At 42.5% G+C, this 14774-nt stretch overlaps 1 protein-coding gene across 8 annotated transcripts in view; it reads right to left on the bottom strand.

Annotated features, from left to right (window-relative positions):
* Nucleotides 1–14471, bottom strand: part of mical2b (microtubule associated monooxygenase, calponin and LIM domain containing 2b) — a 65646-nt gene extending 51175 nt beyond the window's left edge. For 6 of the 8 annotated variants that reach the window (XR_013656257.1, XM_023955417.2, XM_023955422.2 and 3 more), the window contains exon 1: nucleotides 14249–14471. The gene's annotated coding sequence lies outside the window, so the exon portion shown is untranslated. Of the gene's footprint in view, nucleotides 1–13691 lie in introns of all 8 variants that reach the window. The other 2 variants (XM_023955418.2, XM_078948187.1) reach the window with 1 other exon arrangement.
* Between the last annotated feature and the right edge of the window lie 303 nt (nucleotides 14472–14774).

Genomic DNA, 14774 nt, shown 5'->3' with positions numbered 1-14774 from the left:
AAACAGCTCATGTTCTCCATGAGAACTCGTGTTAAGCTCCGATCTGCAGACGGAATTCAGAGGAAGAGGAAAACACGGAGCCAAGAGGAAAGCAAAGACTGCAGACGTGGACGAAGTGGCGGGCCGTGGCCGCTGTCTCTGCACATTCTTTAGTTATGAAATTCATGGAATTGATATGCGACTGTGAGAGCAGGACTCGGCCAGGAGGCGAGCCGCCTCCACTGCACGTTCTCACACCCAAAGCAGGAAATGTGAGCAGCTGGAGGGTGCAGGCTGTTCAGAAAACAGTCCCAGAAAAGACTGAGCTCCCAGTGACAAGACGGGAAAACATGGGGCAAAAGATTGGATCTTACCCAACAAATCTACAAACCTTCTATTAACTGACTTTAAAAGGCTCCTTTGGATTTTTCTACCTCTATTTTAGCGTTACAGTGGGGCAAAAAAGTATTTAGTTAGACATCAATTGTTCTCGTTCTCCCGCTTAAAAACATAAGAAAGGCCTGTAATTTACATCATAGGTAAACCTCAACTGTGAAATCCAGAAAAATCACATAATCTGATTTTTTAAGAATTTATTTGTAGATTATGGTGGAAAAAAAGTATTTGATCCCCTACAAACAAGACGTCATGCTCTGACAGACCTGTAACTTCTTCTGTAGATGATCCTCTGTCCTCCACTGGTTACCTGTATTAATGACACCTGTTTGAACTGGTTATCTATAGAAAGACACCTGTCCACAACCTCAAACAGTCTCACTCCAAACTCTGCTATGGAGACCAAAGAGCTGTCTAAGGACACCAGAAACCAAATTATTGACCTGCACCAGGCTGGGAGACTGATACTGCAACAGATAAGCAGCTTGGTGTGAAGAAATCACCTGTGGGAGCAATTATTAAGAAATGGAAGACGTACAAGACCACTGAGAATCTCCCTCCATCTGAGGCTCCCCCCAAGATCTCACCCCAAGGGATCAAAATGATCACAAGAACAGTGATCAAAAATCCCAGAACCCCACGGGGGACCTAGTGAATGCCCTGCAGAGGGCTGGGACCAAAGTGACAAAGGTACCATCAGTAACACACTACACCACCAGGGACTCAAACCCTGCAGGGCCAGACGTGTCCCCCTGCTAAAGCCAGTACATGTGCAGAACCGTCTACAGTCTGCTAGAGAGCATTTGGAGGATCCAGAAGAGGATTGGGAGAATGTCCTATGGTCAGATGAAACCACAACAGAACTTTTTGGTAAGAACTCTACTGGTCGTGTTTGGAGGAGAAAGAAAGCTGAGCTGAATCCAAAGATCACCATAGCTACTGTAAAGCATGGGGGTGGAAGCATCATGAATTGGGGCTGTTTTTCCTGGATCTTCAGATTTAGAGTAAAAACCTTTTTCCATCATTGAAGATGAAACGTGGCTGGGTCTTTCCGCATGACAAGAATCCCAAACACACTGTTGCCCAGGTAACGAAGGAGTGGCTTCATAAGAAGCACTTCCAGGTCCTGGAGTGGCCTAGTCAGTCTCCAGATCTCTACCCCATAGAAAATCTTTAGAGGGAGTTGAAAGTCTGTGTTGCCCAGTGGCAGCCCCACCCATCACTGCTCTAGAGGAGATCTGCATGGAGGAATGGGCCAAAATAACAGTTTGTTAAAACCTTATGAAGACTTACAGAAAACCTTTGACTGCTGTCATTGCCAACAAAGAGTAAATAAAGTCTTGAGTTGAACTTTTGTAGCTGACCAAGTAGTTACTTTCCACCATAGTTTACAAAAATATTATTTAAAAATCAGACAGTGTGATTTTCTGGATTTTTTTCTCTTTTTGTCTCTCATAGTTGAGGTAAACCTGTGATGAAAATTACACGCCTCTCTCATCTTTTTAAATGGGAGAACTTGTACAATTGCTAGCTGACTAGGTTTTTGCCTCACTATGGTCAGTGCTCCTGCAAACTGTTACGTCCTCGTCTCAGAAGCACACGTGTGGCTTTCCTAAAAGCTCTTTAGAGCCTTATCTTCACATCCCTTTGGTATTTCTGGAGCACCCATGAAGCAAATCAGGAACAGCCCTTCCAGAGGGAAAACTTTACCATCCAACATCAAACTGGTATGCATCTGAAGGCTCCACACCCAGATTGAATCTACAGATAAAAGGCCCTCAGAGCCACCACGCTCCAGTCATCCGCATACTTGTTTTTCCCTCAGTGCAGACCATACAGCAGAGAGTCTGCGCAGTCGCTGGTATAAAGCTCCACTGAAGCCTGAAGGGTGGGATCACCTTCAATTCACACAGGCTCACCAAAATTGGACAACTTCGTGACTGTCATGGCTGCTGCCACGCTCAACCGTTCAGTATACAGTCCAGGTTTCCAAGATAAGAGCAATATGCTACTGAAAGCGAATAAAAAAAATAAAATAAAATAAATCGCTAACCTGTTAGAAGACATCCGCCGACTCTCAGAGGAATTGCGACAGAAGGATTCCTTGTTGCAGAACTACATGGATCTAGCGGGCAGTCAATCCCAGCGGCCAGCCACGCTAAACCAAACCCTCCAGAACACACTGCCTTGGAATCCTGAGAAACCGGCGTCCTGCTCAACACCAAATGCGGGGTCAACATGGTCTGAGGTGGTCGTAGGTGGCTATCAAAAAGGTCCAAGCCGTTCCCTCTCAACTCAGGCTCCTGGATTGAACCTTGCCAATCGTTTTGCTGCTCTGCCGGATGACAACCAGGCTGGAGAATCCCCACAGCGTCCTCCCCTGAATCCGAAATTGTCAACTGTGATGCATGAGGCCGAGCCCTCAGCAGCTCCACAAAAACTGGATCCGAATTCCTCGGCATCTGATCCCCCGCCGGCCAGGAGTGGAGAGGCAAATCAAGATGGATACAGAAAACAACATCTCCAGAAGGTCTCCCATAACTTCTTAACGCAGCTCCACCTCTTCCTCACGGTGGAGGATCCTGAAAAACGCCGTGCTACGTCGTCACCCCGGAGTCCCTGGAGTCACAGAGGAGCGTCTCCCCGACACAGCAGGAAGACAAGAAGGAATCATCACCTATCCAGCCAGGTGGTGTGGACTCAGCAAACTCTGAGCCCCACATGCCTCCACTTCGCCCCCATTTGCTCCCACTACCCTGATAGTGGGCGACAGCATCATAAGACATGTCCAATTTTCCAACGCTGTCACTCGCCGTTTTCCTGGAACTACAGTTCGGGCATACTCGCTTCCAACAACTGTTTTCCGTCTGATAGTGCATGTGGGCTGTAATGACACCTCCCGCCGGGAATCTGAAGAAACCAAAGCGGATTTAATGGACCCGTTTAATTTTTTAAAACACTGTGGAAAGTCGGTTTTCATCAGCGGTCCTCTGCCAGGATTATTCCCCGGACCGCAAAACGCTTCAGTCGTCTTCTAGGTATGAACACCTGGCTACAAGCTGCATGCCTGACACAAAAGTGCAGTTTTATTGCCAATTTTAATCTTTTCTGGAACCGCACTTCTTTTTATGGTCTGGATGGAACTCACCCACACAGGATGGGTAGTTCGATTTTATCAGCAAATATCAGATATGCCGTTCAGGCAATACCACGTGACTGCCTGTTTTCACAACAAAGCGCTCCTCCAGCTTCTTCTTCTGCCACTAAGGAGCCGGGCAGTTATCTCACCAGCTCCCCCTGCAGCTCAAGTACCCCACAGAATTCCAACTGTTGTGCAATTAATTCCCAAAGGAAATCCCCTTTGTCAGCATACTATTGTTCATCACAATCTCAACCCATATACAATATAACTGTTATAATATAAGATAATAAGATTCATCCACTCAATTCCTCTTACAACCAGCTAAAGAACCATTATCCTGTTAAATATAGGAGGTCTAGAAATCCTCATAACATGATCACTATTTATCCTTCATCAAACCCTATGTCATATCTGACAAACTTTGGACTTCTGAATATTAGATCCTGGCTAACAAATCGTTTACTTGCCAGGACCTCATTTCTAGCAACGAAAGTCTTATTTATAGACCCCCAAATCAATCTCTAGTTTTATTGAGGAGTTTGCTGAACTTCTATTCCTGGCCATGCCAACACATGATAAAGTTATTATTGCTGGAGATTTCAACATCCATGCGTGCTGCTCAGATAATCTACTAGCAAGGGAATATTTAAACATCATTGATTCTTTAAACCTTGATCGAGCCATCACTGGATCAACCCATATCAAAAGTCACACACTATACATTATTTTAACAGGTGGGATCTCAGTCCCCAATGTGACATGTATTGATTTTGTCATGTCTGACCATAAGTGCATTTTATTATCTCCAGAACTAAATGGTAATCCTCCTGAGTCTAAGCCTAATTTCCTGTTTTCTCTGCCCCTTGGGTTTTAAATTCTGATGCAAACAGTATTATATCAAATTTTAACTCAGAACTGCACGCATCCTGGACCAAATTGCCCCTTTTTAGGTTGAGAAAAGTCCAAAATAGAACTTTGCCTGGGATAACTGATAGTATTCGCAACTCAAAAAGAATCTGTCGCAGAGCCGAGCGCAAATGGAAAGCTTCTAAATCAACTGTGGACTTGGAAACCCTGGGAAAAAAAACAATAAATAAATAAAAAATCACATGAATAATTTTAACCGTCAAATGAAAAAGTCAAGATCAGACTTCTTCTTTCGGCTTTTCCCATCAGGGGTTGCCACAGCAAAACAACCTCTCATTCGAGGAGCATGGTTAACTTGGCAATGTTTTACGCCGGATGCCCTTCCTGACACAACCCTCTCAATTTATCCAGGCTTGGGCCGGCACAGAAGCAGAGAAGGAAACAGGGAGCAGCCCGGATTCAAACCCTGGTTTCACGGACGGAAGGCACCGCAAACCAGCACGAGCTAAACTGGCTCCCAAAAAGGCAAGATCAGACTACTTCTCGCAATTAAGTGTTGCCAATAGAAATAATCCCAGGGTACTTTTTAAAGTCATAAATCAGCTAAGTGAAGCCCCACAAACTGGCAATTAACGACTTCCTCAGTAATCTGTGAGCAATTTGCAAATCATATTATCAAAAAAATTTCTAACATTAGGTCCCAGATATCCATTACCAGATCTTCGTCATCTCCTATTCTGCCCACAGTGGTCTTTGAAGCCTTTCAGTCAGTCAATCTCCCTCAACACTCTTTGAGATCGTTCATAAAATGAAACCATCCCATTGCTCTCTGGACATTATGCCAGTTATATTTTTTAAAGAAATTTATGGATCGGTTAGCTCCCACATACTGTTCATAATGAACACATCTCTTTCAACTGGCACAGTCCCAGATTATTTTAAGGCTGCTATGATTCAGCCACTATTGAAAAAACCCTCCCTGGACCCAAGTTGCTTGGAGCACTACAGTCCCTGACAAAAGTCCTGTCGCTTATCCATTTTGTAGAAACAAAAGCGTATAACCTCACTTTTAATGAATCCATTGGTTTTAGAAATGTCTCGTATGAAAGCTAAAACCCTCCCAAATTATGTTCAATATACTATAATAAAATTGCTTCACTGAAGAAAGATTGATCATTTAATGAACACAGGTCACATTTTGGCAAGACAAAAGTTTTGTCGCCTTGTCATACGATGCACCCAATCCTAGATTACAGCCTCACCTGTGATCAATTACTGATCAATCAATTAGTGGGTGTGTGTGGTGGTTCAACCTCAAACCACCACATAGGTGTTAGTATTTCTTTATTTTTCTTTAAATTAAAACATTAATTTTGACTTTGTTTACTTAAAATAGATTAACAATGGGTGCACACATTTGATTAATTTGTTTTAAGTGAGAAAAAGTAGTTTATTTACTTTTGTTTGTTTTCTGAGTTTCCATCTCAGGTGAGCCATCCACAGTAATCAGCAGAGGAGATTGGGAAATTCCACTGGGGAACTGCAGGGGTTGCCAACTCTTCTCATGGACTTTATTTTGCTTATTTAAATGAAATGATTTAGTCCACTTTTTGTTGAAGACTACTTTTGTATTATATGGATTTTGTTTGGTTTCTGTTTCTCTGTTTTGTAATCAGATTAATTAGTTTGATTAGGTTAGTTTCCCCTCCCTCATGTGTCTAGTATGGTTTGTCCCTGTCTATAAAGCTTCCCCAGTGTGTCAGTGTAATGGCTAAGTCTGGTCAGGCCTGTTCAGTTTAGTCCCACTTGTTTTGTTTCATTTAGTTATTTTTTTTCAGTTGGGCCCAAATTACTTTAGTTTTGAAACTATTCTGTTTTTGTACCTTTTTTATCTTCCTTTACAAAGAAAAAAACTTTAAAAAAAAACCCATATTAAAAGATCTTGCAAGAAACACCTATTTTTGTCCATTGACTAATTGTGAACCGTCACAGTGTGTCTAAAAAGAACCCCAGCACACCAGGCCTTCACATCAACTGCAACTTGACCTCTGACAACATGCCTAAGATTCACCCTGAGACCAAAGCGTTGATTATCAAGAAGCTGTAGACCAGATCCAATGCTGAGGTGGCCGACACCTTTAATGTGTCTCAGCGTCAAGAACAAAGAATAAGAAAAAGATTTGAAGAGACTGGAGATGTTTTTGACAAGCCCAGGTCCGGCAGACCCCGCAAGACAACTGCTCGGGAGGACCGTTTGTTGGTTGGAAAATCCAAGGCCAGCCCCTTTTCCCCTGCAGCAGAGCTCCACCAGGCCTGGTCACCTCAAGTCCCTGTGTCAACCAGAACAGTTTGTAGAATTCTGTCTCAAAATCGAATCAGTGCCCAGAAACCAGCACTAAACAAAAGGCAATTGATAAAACGTGTGGCATTTGCCAAGGCCCACAGCCTGCTAAAAGGATGGACGCTGGAAAAGTGGCAGAAGGTAGATTTCTCAGACGAGTCTTCAGTTGAATTACATCACAGGAAACCAACTGGAGCCCGCATGGACCCAAGATTTACCCAGAAAACAGTTAAGTTTGGTGGCAGAAAAATCATGGTCTGGGGTTCCATCCAGTATGGGGGTGTGCGAAACATTTGCAGGGTGGAAGGCAATATCAATTGCCTAAAATATCAAGAAGTATTAGCTACCTCCTACATTCCCAACCATAAAAGGGGTCAAATTCTGCAGCAGGATGGTGCTCCATCGCATACTTCCATCTCTACATCAAAGTTCCTCAAGGCGAAGAAGATCAAAGTGCTCCAGGACTGGCCAGCCCAGTCACCAGACATGAACATCATTGAGCATGTCTGGGGTAGAATGAAAGAGGAAGCATGGAAGACCAAACCAAAGAATCTTGATGAACTCTGGGAGGCATGAGACTGCTTTCTTTGCTATTCCTGATGACTTCATCGATAAATTGTATGAATCATTGTCAAACCGCAAGCTCATGGAAGTCATACAAGATATTAAATATGAATCTCACAGTAGCACTACTTAATTCACTGATGTTATGCAACATATTTTTGTTTTTGAAGTAAATTATTTGTTAAATTTTCACATTACTCTCTGTAGGCGGCAAAACTTTTGTCTTGCCAAAATGTGACCTGTGTTCATTAAATGATCAATCTTTCTTCAGTGAAGCAATTTTATTATAGTATATTGAACATAATTTGGGAGGGTTTTAGCTTTCATATGAGACATTTCTAAAACCAATGGATTCATTAAAAGTGAGGTTATACGCTTTTGTTTCTACAAAATGGATAAGCGACAAGACTTTTGTCAGGGACTGTACAGACCAATTTCAAAAATGCCTCTTTTGGCTAAGATCCTGGAAAAGCTAGTGGCTGAGCAAGTAAATTTCCTTTTTAAATAAATATACATTTGAGACCCTTTAATCTGGTTTTAAGGCCAATCACAGCACAGAGACTGCCTTGCTGAGAGTAATGAATGACCTTTTCATGGCTGCAGAATCAGGAAAAATATCGATTTTAGTTCTTTCAGATCTCAGTGCAGCATTTGATACAGTTGACCGCTCCATTTTATTACGTCTAAAATCTTGGGTTGGTTTTTCTGGCGCAGTTTTTAACTGGTTTTATTATTATTTATCCGACAGGTTTTTTTAATGTTTACATCGGCAATTCTTGCACATATAAGGTGAAAATGACATGTGGCGTTCCCCAGGGATCGGTACTGGGACCCCTGTTATTTTCAATTTACATGTTACCACTGAGGGACAGAATACGCCAACATAACCTTAATATAACCTTTTATGCCGATGATACTCAACTTTACTTATCCTTTAAACCTGGTGACCTTGGTCTTTTAAAGAATCTCAATAGCTGCATTGCTGATATTAAAACCTGGATGGCCCAAAATTTTCTGAATATGGACAAAACTCAGAAAGCTCAGAAATTGGAGTCTCTGTCTAACAATGTTTCTTCAAGCTGCAGAAATCTGGGGGTGATATTTGATACCGATTTGAATTTGGAGACATGTTAAATCGGTGGTCAAATCTTGTTTCTGGCAACTACATGATGACCCCTCTCCTATCCAAAAACATGTCTTGAGATGGTGAGTCACGCTTTTATTTTTCCCGTTTGGACTATTGTAACGCACTCTACACATGCCTTTCACAGCAGAGTGTGTATCAACTCCAGTTAGTCCAAAATGCTGCCGCCAGACTCAAAACCCGAACCAGAATGAGAGACCACATCACTCCCATTTTAGCATCTCTGCACTGGCTCCCAGTCCGTTTTACAATAGATTTTAATGATTGCTTTTAAAGCACTCTGTGGACTGGCCCCTAAATATATAGCCGATCTCCTTGTTCCTTATGTACCTGGTCGCAATCTTAGATCTTCGGCAAAAAGCCTTTTAACAATCCCACCATCTAGATTGAAGATCAAGGGAGACGGGGCCTTTGCTGTAAGAGCCCCAACACTCTGGAACAGTCTCCCTGAAGAGATCAGGCCCGCTGGGTCCCTACCAGTATTTAAATCTCTTTTTTTTTTTTAAAAAGGAGTGCTTTTAATGATTTTACTGAATCTTAAATTTTAATATTTGATTTCATTGATTTTACTGATTTATTGAGTTGATTCCAACCACTATCACCATTGAGTGTGTGTGCTGGGTTTATTTCTACATACTGGAAACTGTTTTTAATACTGATTTTGTCTCATATAAATTGTACAGCACTTTGTAATCTGGATTTCGTAAAGTGCTATATAAATAAGGTTTATTATTATTATTCATTTGAATTCAGAGAAGGAGAATAAGCAGAAGGATCCCATTGAGTAGAAACAAAGACCTGGTGCAGACGATATCGTCTGAACTGCAGATCTGTCTGCCTCACAACCACTGATCGTATATGAGAACTGGACTGATTTCAGTTCTTAAATAAAAAAAACTAAAGATTTGTTTTATTTAGGATATCATTTCTAAAAACAACTGATTTCATCTCAATAAAATGGTAATCCTTGTGTCCTATCTGAAATGTAAAAAGTTCATTTGACCAGAAAATCGAAAATATTCCAAATTAACTGGAGGCAGAGCCTTTCCTGTCGATCTGCTGCCCCTCTAGTACATCTGTCTTCGTTCCCTCAGCAGGATTTATTTTGAGGTTACAGTTAGAGGACATTAAAGAAGTGTTCGTACCATTTATCAAGTACTTTCATACAATTTCATTTTCTTAATAGTTTCAAATCGTCTCATGGGAGGGTAAAGAGAAGCTTTTTTTTCAGCAGTGTTGTGCTGCTGGAAACAGAAACAACTAATTTATGTTTAAAATTAAACACTTCATTGAGTAGAAAGTAAAGATTTTGATTAGAATTCCACAAAGAGGTTCAATAATTTGGCTGCTTGGCAGGTAAGTCATAATTCCCAGAAAACAGCTGGTTTTGATGGTGATGTTATCATTTTGATTGACACTTTGTGTCGTTGTTTTGTTCAGTAACCCAGTAAAGTTTAATCTAGAGATGTTTGCATGGTGGAGGTTACGATTCAAACCCTGAAAAATGACACCGTGTTTGTTTGAAGCACAAAAGGGAACGAATGCAGCTCTATTCAGACGCCCTGTTTTCTTGGCAGGCCTGGGTAGGATCTACGTTAACGTTTCATTTCTTATTTTGCGTGAAATCAAAAGGAAATGTCCCACCAGACCTCTGAGCCCCGGAGCACAACAGTGACATAAGAAATGCTGACAATGAGGAAAACCCATGACATAAAGAAAGGACATTTCTCTCCCGTCACGTTCCCTCTTGCCAAACTAAACTCCTGACCGACGCGGTGAACCTGGTTGACACGGCATCTGTCCGTTCAGGCCAGGAGAGGCTTTTTACAGCTTCATGGGAAATCCAGACTCTTAATCCTCGCTTTGCAGCGCCACACTGAAGGTTTGGCATTCCACCTCCGACTTCCCAGCAGTCCCCACGTGAAGGTCCTTAAGGAACGTTCTGCACACCGCACATCAGGGTCTGTGGAGGTCCTGCCTGCCCTGCACACCCGCCACTCCTCTGCAAATCCAAAGCTGTCATTCATTGTGCAACAGGCATCAACCCCCAGACCTTTTCGCTGCACCAACACCTCATAGGCAGAAATGTGGAACAATCTTGCAAAGAAAAGCTCGGTAAATGCTAATCAGCCCCCTATGACCAGGTGTGTTTGCGTTAATGTGGTTGGAGCTGGACCCCACCCCGTCTGGACCTCACCAATTCACGGAGCGGCATTTGGGAGCTGGAGAAGTGTGAGATTTTGAAGGATCACAGGAATTAAAGCACAGCGGGGGTCGGTGTTGGGCATAATGGTGTCAGACCTCAAAGATGCTCAAGGACCCTTCAAACATCCAGGACTCAAACCATACAGGACAGAACCTGGACAGGAACAAATGTGAACACTTCCCCACAACAGCGAGGGCTCTGCGCCAGACTAGGAACGCCACACAAACGAGGATCAGTGACGTATTGGGTTACCTCCAAGTCACTGGACACAACGCTAGCAGCAGCAACAATTAAAGCCACTAGCAGCCTTATATGACCCGCAGACAGTAGGGACCCCCCATCCTCGCTGCCCCCGATTCACCTGGCCTCACTGGCTGAGTAGCTGCTACTCATCCTGGTCAGAAGTACACAGGACAAATGAATGAAAACAAATATTTTTTCTTTTTAAATGACGGCTTTTCTCTTGGTTTTATCTCCATAGCAACCATTTTAAGTTTGGGTCACCTGGGGGTGATGAACGGGTCTGTGTAATTTTGAAAAGAATCAACAATAATAAACTTTTAGATTTCCTTAGCAACTAAGGTTTGTAATGAACCTCAGTGGTGGTCCGGGCATCACACACCTGGGCCTTCAGTGGTGCTCCGTCTGATTCCCTCAACCCCTCATGAACCATTTTATGATGCAGAAACCAGCTTTGCATTGCAGATCAAAAACCTCCTGTAGCCACAATGAATGCCTCTGAATAAACGGAATAAACAAAACAGTAAACAAATCTGCTTATGCAACTACAGCCAAGGAAAAAACATTGAAAATAACCACATACACTTGGAATATTATTTATAATGATGTTGATCATTTCACTCATCAAATAAATGGACAGACCATTTGGAATGATTTAATGAATATGCATGGACAAAATAAAATTTACAATGGATTCTGATATTTTCAGGCCTTCAGAGAAGGCCTTGAAGGCCGATGGCCCACCACCGTTTTTTGTTAACCACGCCCAAATTCCTAATATGTTTATATCATGTTATACTGGTTCTTTCAGCTGGAGCCAATGACTTGTATTACATTTTCACAAAATTCCAGTACAAAATATGTGAGCGACAGGGAAAATGGCACTTTTGAAAGTTCTCAACGCTCACGCCGATCAAAATCTACAACTTCTAATGCCAACATTTTTCCCCAAGTAGCTTCCCAATGATGCTAGAGGACTCAAAATCCCTAGGAGTTTCAATCTGCAGAAGGTAATAAGGGGGATTGTTTTTTCTTTTTTTAAATTCAAGATGGAGACCCCTTCCTGAGGTCAAAGGTCAACAAAACTTCAATTGTGGTTTTAGACTTCAGCTAGCGCCACGAGTGAGAAACTTTTGTGCAGATTGCTCAAACAAAAGTGTTGTTTACCATCTTTTGGGAAAATGTGTTAATTGCTAAATTTCACAATTTGCCACAAAACCCTGTAGGTCCTACCATCCCATAATAATTTTAAAACTTTCTTCGGATATCATCGACCCGCGTTTTGGTTTTGTTAGTACATTTTGAACTATTCTTTTAGGTCCCGTTCGTTTTTCCCATCCCATTCAATTGTTCAGAAAGAACAAATCCAGGACGCCAGCGGGACATAATCACGTTACTTGAAACTTAAAAATAACAAAAACTAGAAGGAGCTGCATTTCCAGAAGAAAATACAGGGTTCAATGCTCTGTTGCTGAATGGAAACGAAACTCAAAGGACAATAATTGGCAACAAAAAATAAAAAAATGATCAAAGTTTTGGCACCAAGGATTCCCCATGTATTTCAATGAAGGCAAAAATCCTGGAATATCTTGAATAGTTCAAGGATTTGAAGGACCAAAAGTCATGAACTGAACCATTTGAATAAATGAATGGTTTGAATAGCTGAAAAATTGTAGAAGGAGTTAAGCGGCAAAAAATGGTGGAAGATACTAGAATAATGAAAGAAGAATTGGGAAAACAATGGGTTGAATGTTTTTGCTTCATCTGTCTTTTGCCACCCTTTGGAAACTCCTCTGACGGAGACAAACTTGGCCTTTCTCATCTGACAGCAGCTCATGTGGTGTGCGCCCCCCCATCCCCGGTGTATTTTTGTCCTCCTGGTCTCAGCTGATACATGCAGTGACACCCCCTTATAAGTCAGACGTCATTCCAGGAGGCGACGGCTCGTGCAACGCCTGCAGACAGGAGAAGCAGATGGAAGGAAACAGCAGCAGAGGTGAAGTCTCCAGAAACACTAAGACGAAAGCAAAGAGACGCTCCACCAAAGGTCAGAAAAAAACGACGGAGGTTACAAAGGCTGCAGGACTGATGCCGACACGCACACTGATGACCAGAAATGACTGCGTCACAAACCAGATTCAGTCATATTGAAGCCCTTTGAGGTCGTGGCTACATACCGACACTACTTCTAGATTCATGCCGTTCTATTTTACAACCGATTCCACCAAAAATGTAGGAGAATGTCATCTTTTATCAAGAACGTTGGATGAGAGGATTAGACGTCTGTCAAAAAGATCTTTCATGAAAAACCAACCATCGGAATCCAAGGAGTCCATTCACAAGATAAAGTAATCATCGTTTGCAAAAATGATAAGGGGTCAATGAGATGTTTCCAATGCGAGAACAGACCAGTGACGGTCTGTCTGTCTTCATAACCGAGTACTCGATCAAAAACATCCCACGTCAGGCTCGGCCCTGATCCTCTAGAGCAGGGATGTCCAATTCCAGGCCTGTTCCCAACCAACCTGCCATTGAAGCTCCTTATTTGCTAAACACACCTGCTCCAGGTAAGCAACAGCAGATAAGGCAGAGGTTTTTGGGAAAGGCCAGCTCTGGAGGCCTGGATTTGGACACCCCTACTCTAGAGGATCAACAAATACTGGGGGAAAAATACACATTCATTCCATTCATGACACAAACCCACACAGCTCTTTCCAATGTCATTTCTGAGAGTTCTGCAAAGCTTGATGATTAAAAAACTAAATACAAAATACGTATTAATACTGGAATGTTCAAAATCAAAACTACTTACTGGCAATACTGGTTACCAGCTGTTCTCTGGACGTTTTCAGGTACAGCAATGGGGGAATCCTCACAGTTGAACAACAGAAGGAAGTGAACACACCGACTGTAAAATTCCTGCCTGACAGTTTGGAAAAGCATCCAAATTCATGGGGTCACCGTGAAAAGCCCCTCAGGTGTTTCCTGGTAGTCTCTGGACCTGGGAAACAACACCTGCAGGTTTTTCACCAGGTGAAACCAAAAAACAGGAGCGAAACCAAAATCTTAATCTTCTTTCCATGATAACGAAGAACAGTAGAAAAGTCTTGACGTCACACATGAAGTTTTCATAATATGGTTTCTCTTGAGATTTGCGCTCAAGATTCCAAAAATTCAACTTTAGTAAAATACTGAAGACATTTTCGTGTCTCGCGCTTCACACCTGTTGCACCCTTACTGTAAACGCTGCGCCCGCGCGCCACGCAGCCTCGCGCCAGTAGAGCACAGAAGTCTCCTGAACTTGGGATCCAAGTTTGTGACATTTCTTTCCCAGCAGCATTCCTGGCGGGCGCCGGGTCGTGTACTCACGCTGAAACGTGCGGCTGTCAAACCGGAACGGCCGGTGAAACGCCCGGAGAGGGTGGGCTCCGGTCCGAATCCCAGTCTGTCCGCCGCGGAAACACACAGTCCCTTCAGCCAGTCGCTGACAGTCTGCAGAGTCCCAGAGCCGCGAACTGCCGGAGACCTGCGCAAAAAACCGAGACTTATCGAAGGAAACAGACTTCCGGTTACGTCCTCCAAAATAAAAGCCGGCCGGCACGGTTTTATCCGGACGTTTATTGTCGCACACAGTTCCTTGTTTTAAATGTAACATTGCACGAAAGTAGAATACATTAAAATAAAGAAATTGCACCCTAATAATTACTATTGCTGTACGTATTCAAAGGGCCAATATGTTTGTAAATAATTGTTTTTCTGCTCTTTTTATTTAATGCATTTTAAAGCCAATTGACTTGGCCTTTTGTTTCTTTGTTTTCGAAGTTTTAAAGCTTTTAGGTACATAACAGTGAATGCAAATAAATCAATATTCTAATTTGTGAACTGAACGTCTGAA

Source organism: Oryzias latipes, chromosome 6, assembly GCF_053564925.1.
Source record: "Oryzias latipes strain Hd-rR chromosome 6, Olatipes_Hd-rR_3.1".
Taxonomy (NCBI): Eukaryota; Metazoa; Chordata; class Actinopteri; order Beloniformes; family Adrianichthyidae; genus Oryzias; species Oryzias latipes.
Note: the sequence above shows the minus strand (reverse complement) of the source record. Positions and strands in the feature narration are given on the sequence as shown.